This window comes from Adiantum capillus-veneris, chromosome 26 (assembly GCF_014529385.1).
Source record: "Adiantum capillus-veneris isolate H3 chromosome 26, ASM1452938v2, whole genome shotgun sequence".
NCBI lineage: Eukaryota > Viridiplantae > Streptophyta > Polypodiopsida > Polypodiales > Pteridaceae > Adiantum > Adiantum capillus-veneris.
This window is the reverse complement of record NC_140956.1, coordinates 8,353,980-8,366,871: the sequence shown is the minus strand read 5'-3', so window position 1 is coordinate 8,366,871 and position 12,892 is coordinate 8,353,980. Positions and strand designations below refer to the sequence as shown.

The following is a 12,892-nucleotide window of genomic DNA, read 5'->3' as shown; positions in this document are numbered from 1 at the left end:
TCCGCACAACTTCTTGCTTTGTTGCTGAATATACCTGTACACAAGCGTTTAATTTCGGCAATCGAATCAAAGAATTTAACTGCTAGAGGTTATCTTAGTAATGATTGGTATAACTGGAGAGTTAATCTCAATCACTACTGTATTTTATACACTACTGATGTTCTGGATTAGGTCTGCTAATCTGAAACTGTACTTCCCTCAGATGTTGGTCAATTTACGTGAAAAAGTCTGAATTCAATCTTTGCTCCGTCAAATGGACAAACAAGGTCCAAATTCACTTCTGAAAGAAGTTATGGAACCCTTAAGCCAAATGGAATCTCACTGTCTAAGCCCAATTAAATTTTCTCTTCAGTAGGTCCCAGTAGACATCCTACGCGTAGGATGTCTCCTGCTCTGTTTTGCCTGGATTTTTGCACTATGGATTCCCCTTGATGTGCTGAGTCCACAGCTGTTTTTACTTTTTGATTTGGTTACTTATAAGCTGGTCAATGGATCAAAAATCTGTTCCGACAGCCTGCTGTTGGTCTTGATCAGTCTAATCAACTTCAATTTGAACCAAAATTGACTAGGATGCTTGCCTCAGGCTATACAACACTTTGCTATGCCCACAGTCAGTATCTGGCTTCAATTTCTTGCTTTAGACATCCTACGTGTAGGATGTATTTTTCATCATAATGGCTTCAAATTCAAAACACAGGCTCCCCTTGCTAATCACTTTGGTATGCTCAAAATTAGGTTTGGAGTGCAAAATCACATAGAAGACATCCTACGCGTACGCGTAGGATTTCTTTTTGGCCTGCTTGACCCTAGACTTGACCCACAGCTTCCCCTTGATTTCAACAACCTAGTGGTATGCTTAGATTTTGGTTTGGATTTCAAAAGTCCCCAATTTTAGCTGTTCTTGCCTTTTTCATTCAAAAGTGCTAAAGTCTGCTTTGAACCCAATTTCCTCACCCAAATGAGATGAAACCCCTCTCAGTCACTCAATATATCATGCAGATCATGCTCATGCAGCCATCCTATGGTTTTGGTCTTAAAATAATGCTTTGGCACAATTTGGATAGGATGTCTGGCAATTTCAGTCTATCTGGCCTTATCCTGTATGGTCAAATTTTCACTTTCCAGTTGAAAATAGGGTAAACCCCACCTTCTGAACACACTGGTCAACTCAAAATCCCAAAATCCCACCAGATTAGCTTGTAGACATCCTACACGTGGGATATCTCCTGGCTTAAAATTAAATTTTTTCCTAACAGAAATACTCATAGTGCTCTGCAGCTCTATCAGAAACACTCACAGTAACTTTTGGACTTCACTTCAGCTTTCAAACACACTTTTTCGTCTTTTTGCGTCTTTTACAACCTTGTGATGAATTTACCAAGCAAGTATACATGCATGAAGTGCTCTAGATCCTGAATCATGATGTCCTACTTACTCTACTCCTACTCATCATGTGAAATGGTGATAATGGTGTTTTGGTTGCTCTCTGGCCTCTCCGGTCTTTCAAGCTCTCCTCTCACCGCTTCTACCACTCCAACTCCTACTCTCGAACTCAACTAATATCTAAAACTATCTCAGTCTACCTAAATCTACCTAAGTCGAAGGATCTAGGCCAGACACACGCTTCCTAGACTCCCACTAAGACCTAGAGAGTCCTTCCCAATCTAAATGTAAAACAAGACTCTTGGCAAGCCAAAATTCAAGGACTTGTTTCGGTCACCTACCTAAGGTTTTCGTCCCTGGTAGCGGCGCCAATGTTGGACGGATACGCCGCGACGGACGTCACCACAGTGAGAACTCACCTAACAAGATGTGTCAACAGCTAAGGACGAAGCTCGACCCGTAGGTGCGTGGAAGCAAGCATAAGGTGTCAACCTACACTCGATCGACTCCTAACTAATTCCTATAGATGTCTCTACCCAATGTCTAAGTCACAACCTTCAAGAGTGCATAAGAGGAAACTTCCTACAACGCTTTCTAGAGCCGAACACCCATCAAACAATCTCAAAACACCACAGAACTTGAAGGAGATCCTACTAACACCAATAAGTCGCTCTCCCTAAGGTCCTTGAATCAAAACCCCAACCCAAAACACTCGGTGCAAAATCACGTAGGATGTTTGGCCGAAATTTGCAGGTCTTCGTTTCTGAAATCTAAAGTGCCTAATGTGTAGCTCTACTCAATGTGAATGTGTGGATATGCTGCAATGAAAAATCGGACAACGTATGCTCACCGAATCACCAGATGAAGCTCGTAGATGGAGCTCGCAAAACCGGACCGTACGCACGCAATGTAGGTATCGGCGCGTAGCTCTCCTGGGAGGCAACACGCTGCACTTCTCCGCACTCGATTCCGACCATCGGTACACACGTAGCGTCCAGATGAAGCTCACACTCTCTCTCCTACACAGTACGCTCACTCACAGACTTCAAAACTTTTTAAAAATGACAAAAAGGTTTTCTATTAAGGTCAAAAAGTGGTATAAATACCTTACAATTCTCAAACCCTAAAGTTCCAAATCAACCATCTACACAATCTAACTATCAAAACTGGGATACAATCTGGAAACTTCTGTAAGCCCCAATATTTACAAGGTGAAATGTCGAGTTTTCTCAATAAATGAATAATTACAAAAAATGATAATCTGCCGAGTAGTCAGTTTCCATAGGGTGTGTCCAGCTTCTAACACATAGACATGATAAAAATGACAATAGAAAATCTTTAAATGCCCCGTCTAAATGAAACATGCAACCATAACATCAAAAAGTTTATGACAAAATAACTAGCAAAGCATCGGACCCTGTGTAGGGATTGAGGGTCCACCCATCCACTTCCGCTCTACTATGGATAGAGAGAATTTCACTTTTTCTAGAGCGAGCCAGAACACCTACAGCCTACCTGAGCTAGACATAAGCTGAGGCCGCTTCGCCTCCCTCCATGAACCTGAGATCTGAAAGGATCCCAAGTACCAGTAGGTAGTAGGGTATCAACACCAACCATACCAGTTTAGGTTCCATGCCTCTTCGATGCCTAGCACTGGGTGTTTAGGCAAAGCCAAGGCAAAATCCCCAATACGTTAGCCGTGTAGGTCATTCAACCCCCAACACACTAACCATGTAGATGAGCGTAGCAAAAAGAAGAAGACCTAGACAATACCCCCGATCTAGCAAAGCCCCAGGTCGACGACCCTGTAGTCTAAGGCTAAAGCGATGTAGGTGATGCTAGTCTTGTAGCGACGTTGCCATGAGAAACATAACACATGAGTCCAATCACAATAGCACTTCCCATATGCACAAACAATCTTTTCCAAGCAGTTAGATTGTACAGGGTCTCTACCCTTACACGTCCACCATAAACCATCTAGATCACTTCATGATCCAATCCCAAAACCATAAACCATAATCCAGTCACATCACATGGGTGAGCACTCCACCCAACTTGGGTGAGGCACGACCAATCCTGCACAACCACTTTAGAACATAACATGGCTGCAAAAATTTTGGCAGCATAAACATATCTAGGAAAAAAAACCATGAGCCACACTGGCTTCCACCATAAAATCACAACCATAATCCATGAGGGAATCTTAACCCTTGACCACAAATCATAATCACACTAAACCAACTCCTACACTTGGAGTTTGACATATCGCTTGGAGTCAATCGAAATCCATACACATAGGACTCTTAACACGAGATTCTTTCATGCATTAAAAGAGTTCGACCAACAACTAATTATGATATTAAAATTTAATCTTGACAACATCCAACCATGCAAAGTTGATGCATCACATCTGCACTTCACCTCCCTAGCACATAGAGCTAGTTTTGACCTAGAAAGGACGAAAGCAATCATAACCATGCACATGAGTCATCCACATCAATCCATAAGTTCACATATATCATATGATAATATTCCATGACCCTAAATATAATGCAGAACATCTCGGACCTTTAGGTCAACCATAAACCATAACTTCACACATATGCAAAAAACAACTTTTTGATTGTTTGTGTATAACATGCAAATGAAATTATTTGACCTCAAAACAATGCCTCAAGCTCAGATCCATAATATACACTAGAACTCTATCACATCACTTCACCCATATGGTACTCACATAACAAATGGTAACCTAGAAAGAAAGCCACTTTAATCATAACTGCATATGCCATTCGGGATGTCTAACCATAACCTCTCACATAAGTTTATGGGCATCTAATGGCTGTAATCAACTCATCAAAACAATCCATAAATCATATATAAATGACTCTGTTAACTCGCGACGTCATATGGTATCACCCCAAGTAGCACCTCTATACGTGTAGGTAAAGCCAGTTATGGAATGATTTATAGCTCGCATTCTCGAGGTGACAACGGAGACCTAAATACTTTATCATCAAGTTTCATCAAGATTTTCAATTGGTTAAGTGGGTTTGCCCAGCCGGTGAATCTATATAGTGGTTCTCCAAGGAGCCTAGAGTCAAAAAAATTGGTTGTCTAGTGGGCAACAAGTTTCTTTTGACCATATCTCGTAGCTCGTGCGTGTTTTTCACATGACACCTAAGAGAAAAAATGTTCTAAATGATGTGTTTTATCTCTGGTACAAAGGTTTTGGGATGATTCATAACGGTTTGTGAGTTATGACCAAAACAGTGTTCCTACCACCTCTTAACGTGAAACGAAAAGTGCGTTTTATGCACGCACGTGATCATAAACACATCATGTGCATAAATCAGCGTGTTAAACATGATGAAATAATCATGGGGTAACTTCATATGTACTCGGTTAATCAATACATGTACTCATATACGAAAAAACAATCACCGAGAGGGTGACTACTCAGAAAAACGACATAGAGAGAGATGATGATGGCTATGGAGTTTAGAGCTTCTCATCGTGCTTTAGAATCGAGGGGCTGTCAAAAGGCTTCTAGCTTTTCCACAAGAGAGCGGTGATGAGAGCTACGTAGAGGTATTCACCACAAAATCTTCCAGAGAGTGCGTACACCGTGAAACAAGAGAGAAGATAGTAAGCAAGTAGAGAGAGAATATCCTTCTTCTTCTTCTTCTTCCCGAGAGAGAAGAGCTTATGGAGATGGTGATGAAGATCTTGCACCACTCCGTATAATAGATATGTATAGCCTTGCGGTAATAGACGCAATGTGAATTTATGGGCTCTACAGCTGGCTAGAGTAAGTCCCAAGTAGAGAACTAGCGCTAGTTTTTGGCTCAAGAATAGATTCTTGCTTTTGGCAACTTTGCTAAAAACATGCCTTTGCTTTTGGTGGTCAACTTTCCCACTTACCATTCAATTTTTACAGCAAAATTGGCCAATTGAATAGTATTCGGCCAACTAATGGAAACCTTAGCTAGACTATGCCGCACCATAATGTCCCGACATAATTATGACTATCCCAAACTGTCGTGGTGTATTTACGGTACCCATTTTAGAAAAATAATTCTCGCAAAAATCTCGTTTGGTCTCGTTTCTGCTCCAGATGATCATTTTTCGGAGACTAAAATTAATATTTTTATGTTTAGGTCATCATAAAAAGCACATTGCATTCAAAAAACACCGAAAAGCACGAAAAGCTAAAAATAGCGTGAAAAGAAAAAAAAAAGTAAAATTTTCTAAACCACGGGTTCCCCTCGAAATTTTCTAAACCACGGGTTCCCCTCGAAATAAGAAAGCGGATCCGGTTTTCACTAAAAAGCACTAAAAATCATCAAAAGCTAAAAGTAGTGTGAAAAGCACTCAAAAAGCAAAGTTTTACAAAATTGAACCATAGCTTCTCTGGAACACGTAGATCAAGGATCCGACCTTGCTTTTTGCAAAAAAGAACCTAAAAGCATAAAATGCATGAAGAAGCTAAAAATAGCGAATTTTTTCAAAATGGAACCAAACGTTTGTCTAACCTATTGGAACATGGAAACGGCCTTGCTTTTTACTTTAGAACCTCTTCCAATGTTGTCAATCAAGTATCTAAAATCAAAACTTGGCAAAATAGATATTGAAGCTACTTTTCTTATTTTTAGAAGAGACCCAAAAATTGGGGGAAAACTACATGTACAAACCAGTAGAACCTATAAATCCTGTGACTACCTGTACTGTAACCACACGAGCATATGCAACTAATAAAACCTATCAGAGTGGGAGTTAGACTCAACCACTAAACCATCAAAGAGTAAATTGCAGATACGCATAATACATGGCAAGAATCTAGGAAAAATCCGATAGAGTTTTCCCTAAAAATTGAGTTTAATCTCAAATAATCTCATCCACAAACAAGAAGCAGCCCAAACAATGTGTAAAATGCATCAATAAAGCCATTCCAACAATGCACAAATACAAAGACTCAGTCTCTTATCCACAAATGCCATACACCAACTTAAAATAAACGCTCTCCAACCATGATGGAGAGAAGCAAGAAAGAACATGTGGGTGTCGGCTGCCAAGCCCACCATTTCGATGCTAGCAAAGTGAGAATCACAAATATAAAAATTATCAATTTGTAGGACGTAGCTGATTGGACTACTGCATGGAGTCTACATGAGATAGCTAATCTCTCAAAAAAACCAAGTCTAAGTGGTTTCTTCCTAGCTCAGTCTCAAATGTGTGTCAGACATCAAAAGCTACTTTCCTTACTGCAACCTTATCCATACAAATTTGTGTAGATACGAGACTCTGAATGCAACAACTCTTAATGCCTAGCATGAGCAGAGTATTCGTAACACTCTCATGTACTCAAATGTCATTTTTGAGACTCGTACAAAATTGTGCATAAGATGACTAGTCTATTTTAGGTCAAGCGGTCTTGCCATTCGAAGCACTCTATGGCTTCCTCTAGACGTTGGAGAGGGGGAATGGGGAACACACCCGACACACAAACAACTGCCCCTATATAGCTCAGGGTAATCACAACACCCCTGTCCTCTCAAAAACACCTTCAAAACAAGCAACTCACACTAACAGGGCCTCGCATGCACTTCGCCCAACGCACAAACACTCTGCACAATCTTCGAAAAGCTACCACACCGATATTGCGCGCTTCCAGCTCTTCCACAATTCAACACCTCTCTCTCTTTCTCTCTCACACACACAGGGGGCCCGAGGGGACGCACATGCTCATACACACCAGCACCACACACTTGGGAGACGAGCAATGAAGAAAGGCGGCGGCAAGGGAGGAAAGACGACACCAAAACCGGCAATGATAGCTCCTTCTTCAATGAAAAAACCCATGTACAGACCCGTACAATCTGCTCTAAGCTGCACCATGGCCATCACTATTTCACACAGAGGGGCACACACCTCCCTCCAAACTCGCATCCGTCGGCACACACCTCGACGGCAAATCCACCGTTGTCTTCACTTCGATAAAAGTCGCTTCTCTTGACTTCGCTCATATAGCAGCTTTGCGTCTTGGTAGCCTTCGTTGGCTGCCTTCTTCTTGAGAGAGCACTCGCCCTTTCGAGCCACTTCACAGACGATGCTTCATCATCGGGTGTCGGCTTCGATCACCGAGCGCACAAAAAACCTTTTTTGCTTTTCCTTCTCTTCCTCCAACTCCTCCACAAAGCGCTCGTCGCTCCTCCGCTTCCTCTTCCTTCTTTCTCCCGGCCAAAAAAAACTTCTCTTCCGTCGTAGGTCAAAAACCCTCTTCTTTTTCTACCTCCCTCTTTTCCAAAAAACAACTCCTCCAAGAAATAGCCCCGGGGGCTATTGCTTCTTAGCTCTCTCTCTCTCAAAAAGCCCCTTTTTTGGCCTGCCGAAAGAGCAAAGGCTATAAAGATCACTTCTCTTTTTGTTGACTAAAATAGGAAAAAGGTTGAGTTGTATTTTTAAGCATTTTTTGACATGTCAAAAATGTTGATTGGTTAAAATAAGATAGTGGTACTCATTGAAATGAATTGTGTAAATCTAATGATGGGTATGTCTTGAGTTTTGAAATATGAAATGAACTCTCGTATATCAAGGAAAAGATTTTGGGTTACCCAATGCCTTTGGAAGCATGAAACCTTGACAGCATTACATGTTAAATGATAAAGCTTTAGAGGTTCCACAAATCCCAAGAGTCACCTTTTCATTTTGAAATTTGTGTTACCCACCTTTTCATTTTGAGAATTTGGTTCATCCCTTGAAACTTGAGGTAATACATTAAAGTTGTCATTTTTGTTAGTTAAAACTTTATGGAAGGAATTTATCATTTGGGGCTTTAACCTTTAAAGATTTTTTATTTTTATTTTTAAAAATTTTAAAGCTAAGTTTAGAACTTAAAGATTTTAAAGCTAAGTTTAAAGAATTTCTCTCTCTCTCTCTCTGGCACACACAACTGCGCGCCTCCTGTTTTGGCATGCCTTGTGAGCCTGACCAGTGACCATGCTACCTCAGATCGAGAGAGTCGCTACCCATTGCATCTCTCTCTCTCTCTCTCTCTCTCTCTCTCTCTCTCTCTCTCTAAGTACAGGTGCGCCTCCTATTGACGGGCATATCACGGCCAGCTTAGCTAGTATAGGACACATGGCCAGGGAGAGATCTAGCTTGCTCTTTGTTCTCCTTGTGCGATGTGGTAAGCAGTCGAAGCTCGCAACAGTGGTTTCTATTTGCACATTGTGGTGGTGGAGCAGGGGGAAACCTGGCAGCGAATGGGAATTGTAGAATGATACTTCAACGACACTACATCATAATCATGGCCAAAAAAAGCCAGAATGCAGAATGGAGGTGGTCAATGAGCAATGTGGGCTCAACGAGGTCCTTGACGCACCAGCTTCACGAATACGCCCAAGCTTCCTGATCTAGGAAGGCTTGTGCAGCAGCATGAGATTTTTCCTTTTTGATTGGAAGCAACTCATGCTGCTGCTGGTAAAAGTGATAAGGTAAACTATATATAAGTATGTATGTATAATTGTCTTGCTTCCACCAGTTTTGACATAAGCTTGTGCATACTTGGGGATCAGTTTTGACGTAACGCACATTGCATGACTGAAGCCGTAAAAACACAAGACTATTTCTGACATTTTCCATGTGAGAAAGGAGCTGTTTCCCCTTTGTATTTGGCCTGCCGAGGTCATCGTCATGAGCCACTACCCGGCGGGAGGACTGCACAGTACAGATCTAGCTAGGTGCGGTTTGGGCAAAAAGAAGTTTTTGAAATTTTCCCATGGGGGCAAGCAGCTGTTTTCCCATGGTTTCTCCATCATGAGCTACTCCATTGGATAAATCACATCATGAGCTACTCCTTTGGAAAAATCACATCATGAGCTACTCCATTGGAAAAATCATGGCTATGTAGTTCCATGAGGTTAATGTTACAGTTGGGAGCAGGAGATTGTCGGCCGGTAACCAGCTTTCTCCCTGAATTGCACCTTATAGTAGGGACCAGGTGGCCGGCAACCAACTAATTCCTCTCTGAATTGCACCTACCTATAGGTCTGTGGTCCTTCCCTCGCAATAGCTCCTGACATTAATGTCATGATCCACAAATGGGGCTGCAACACGCACAATAGCGGAGCCAAAGTGGGCGCTATCCAGTGCATGCACGGGAGGCAGCGTCCCCTGTTGAGCTTGGTTGGTGTAGATGCAGAGGCGAGGACTCCAGAAAGGCAAACTACTTCCAATATCTTTGATACAGGGATGGTGGGGACCTGAGTAGTCCTATACGCACTCCTACAAGAGCTCTGAGGCTACCATAGGTGCTGCAACACCAAGAGGTAGGAATGGCATCCACTCTGTAGTCTGTGTTTGTGTGTGTGCAAAATATCTCTACTTAGTTGCTGCTGGTACATCCACAATATTGCTCTGCGTACATCATGCATTTTGCATTTGAGTCGATTCCAGTTGAGACTCTGTCTCAAAAGGCAAGGTTTTGATCCTCTTCTGTTTGTGTTTGTTCATGCTTATAGAACGAGGACACACAGTCTCAAGGAGATAAATCCATAGGAAGCTGCGAGCAGTCGAGCCCCATTTCTGTGCTGGAAGGCCCCTTCTACGAGGACGACGCTGCGTCTCCACCAACTAACACTAAGTTCGTTCTCAAACTCGAATTAGGTTAAACACCTTCACGACATTTGTTTGGACTTTGGGTTTCTTCTTCTTCAAATCTTTTGCAAAACCTCGCCCCAATGAATTATAAGCCTGCAGCTCTATCGTTGTACAGTGTGTGCGTGTCAGGTTGGCCTGGCAAAATAGCAGGGTTTTCCCATGGTGAGTTTTGCAACTCCAACTAGGGTTGCTTTCTGCACGGCATTCTACACATGTTTCAATATTTTTGCCCACTTAGAATGAGCGGGAAAAACTGTCTCCCTAAGAAGGGGCTTCCACAGGAGGGAGTAATGTCTAGAGAAGAGAAGACAAGATCGATGTGATCGAAAAAATCTCATGCTCGAGAGGGGGTTATTCTAACTTAGCCCCTCTCGTGGAGGCCCCCTATAAGTTCCTTGAATTCAAGCTCATGGAATGGAGACAACAAACCCATTTCAGGCTTCAGCTAGAGTTAAGCCCTTTTTTGGAACTTTAACTTTTGCCTACATTGAGCCCTAGAGGATTAGCTATGCCTCTGGCATCGGCTCTCCTTCATTGGGAGCGATCAACAGTGAGACTTGAACACATAGCCTTTTCCTTGGAGGATTCGACTTCAAGCTCATATATCCTAGACGCCAAACCTATTTCGGCAAAAGGTAAGTCCCTTTTTGGCATGACCGTCTTGCTTAGATCGTGAGCTTTTCATGGAAATGATATATAGTTGAGTCCAAAGGACAAAGTAAATCCAAAGCAATCATGTCATGTTTCTTCATACTAACACATTATTATGTCATGTTCCTCACTTGTAGGACACATTTTGTGCATTGAAGCTCTCCTGCTTAAAGTGTTTGAGTTGCTAGTAATTGGTATCATTCATTTATTTAAAAGGCTTCAACAATTTATCTGAGACATGAATTGGATTGTGTGTTTTTCAGAGCTTGAGGAAGAGACAAAAGAAGAAGCAATTGGAGGGAGCTCTTTGCATCTTCTTTCCCCTCTGTTGATGTGTTGCGGCCACCCACAGAATGTAGCACTTACAGATTTCAGCTATGTGAAGCATCTTTTGGAGGTTTCATGTTCGCCACAGCGCCGTGATGGCGGCGAGAATGCACATGATGCTATCGGCATATGGAAGCTAAGGCCCCCTGGATTCCCACTACTTTTTGCAGCTAGAAGAGGAGGTAGCAGCTTGTAAAACAGAACCAGGAAGTAGCAATTGGAGAAGAATGCTTTTTGACAGCATAAATGGCAGCATAGAGAGAGGATGCACACATGGCGCCTTTACCAGCATCAGCCCTGGTTCCTAGCTTGTGAATGTGACCTCCATGGCACGATCGTGAATGGATGGTTGGCGGCAATAGTGCAAAGAAAATTAGAGGCAAGGTTAATGGGAGCATAGGAACAATTATTGGTGAGGGTGAAGAGGAGGGAGATGGCCCACATGCTTGAGAGGACATACTTGGCGGACGCCAAGATGCTTGGGAGGACTTCCTTGTAGAAAGGGGGGAGTTGGGCTTAGATCTAGAGCGCCTAATTTTCAAAGACCTCCTAGACCACACGATCCGAGACCTCGGTCTCCTACTCCACCCTCCTCTCTCCCTCACCACCAAAAGGCAACTCTTCAAACTGCACAAGTGAGAGTGGCCCATTTTGTACATTCATGTAACTTTATTACACTCGAACATATTGATATAATTGATTAAGCTCCGACCCTTCCTCCCCTGCACCTCTACCACCATGTTTCATCGTCTTCACTAAATAGTACCAATCCTCAAGCTACCCAAAAGTCCTGTTGCGATATTCTCAACTTAAGCTTACATCTAGTTCAAACTTTTGCCCATCTTAATTAAAGGTTTTCTTCACTCCAGCTTATGAATGAACTGAAAATTGTGCAAAAAGAATAATAATAGGAATTTTAGGTCTGCATTTCATGGAGTTAACTTACGACATGAGGTTTGCATTTAATTAGCACTTTGTAAATAGTCTTAACAAGACATGACATTCATGGTATGTCCTTAAGGGCATGCGAAAATTAGTGGATAAGTGTCCTCCCCAAGGGATATCCACAAAGGCCCCGACTTTGTTCTGAAAGAGAGAGAGAGAGAGAGAGAGAGAGAGAGAGAGAGAGAGATTGCTGCTGTTTATGAGCTGCTTCACGTAACCATGTATGGCAAGAGGAATATCAAAGAGGTGAAGGAAGAGAATGTTACTCATAGTGGACCTCGGTGCTCGTGACGGCGGGCACGTCTTTGGAGTAGCACATATTTTTGCCTCATTCAATGAGACCTTCGTGGTCATCTAACCAACGCCCACCTTCGGGCATGTCACAGATCTGTCTGGCAAGGAGACGCTTGCTCGAGTTACTGGTGGCATGAAGGTGAAAGCTGACAGACTAGACGAGTCTTCTCTGTACGCAGCCATGCTTGCTGCTCTGCAGGATAGCGCGCACAAGTGCAAGGAGCTCAGGATCACTGCTCTACACATCAAGCTGCGAGCAGCTGGGTTGTAACAAGACGAAGACGCCTGGTCTTGGCGCACAATCTGCACTGAGAGCACTTGCTCATTTTGGCATGCGGATTGGACGAAGTGAGGATGTCACACCTATCCCTACAGACAGCACAAGAAGGAAAGGTGGTAGAAAAGGTCACCGGCTGTAATTAGGGCAGCTGTAGACGCGTTTGGATTTTCTTCTATCTTTGCTAGAAGATGATTGTTTTTGTTCACTAAGCAAGCCTGAGGTAGACGTCCTAGCTCCAATGGAACTTGTGATGATTGGATTATTGCTATAGGCAAGTTTGGAAAGTTTTGCAGAAGAGTTATGTTGGTTTTGGTTACATTGATTATCATGGTCCCGATTTTGTATAGGCTT

General features: G+C 42.6%; 1 pseudogene; it reads left to right on the top strand.

Moving 5' to 3' along the window:
* The first annotated feature begins 12,186 nt into the window (after positions 1-12,186).
* Positions 12,187-12,680, top strand: LOC147422951 (small ribosomal subunit protein uS11y pseudogene; annotated as a pseudogene).
* The last annotated feature ends 212 nt before the right edge of the window (positions 12,681-12,892 follow it).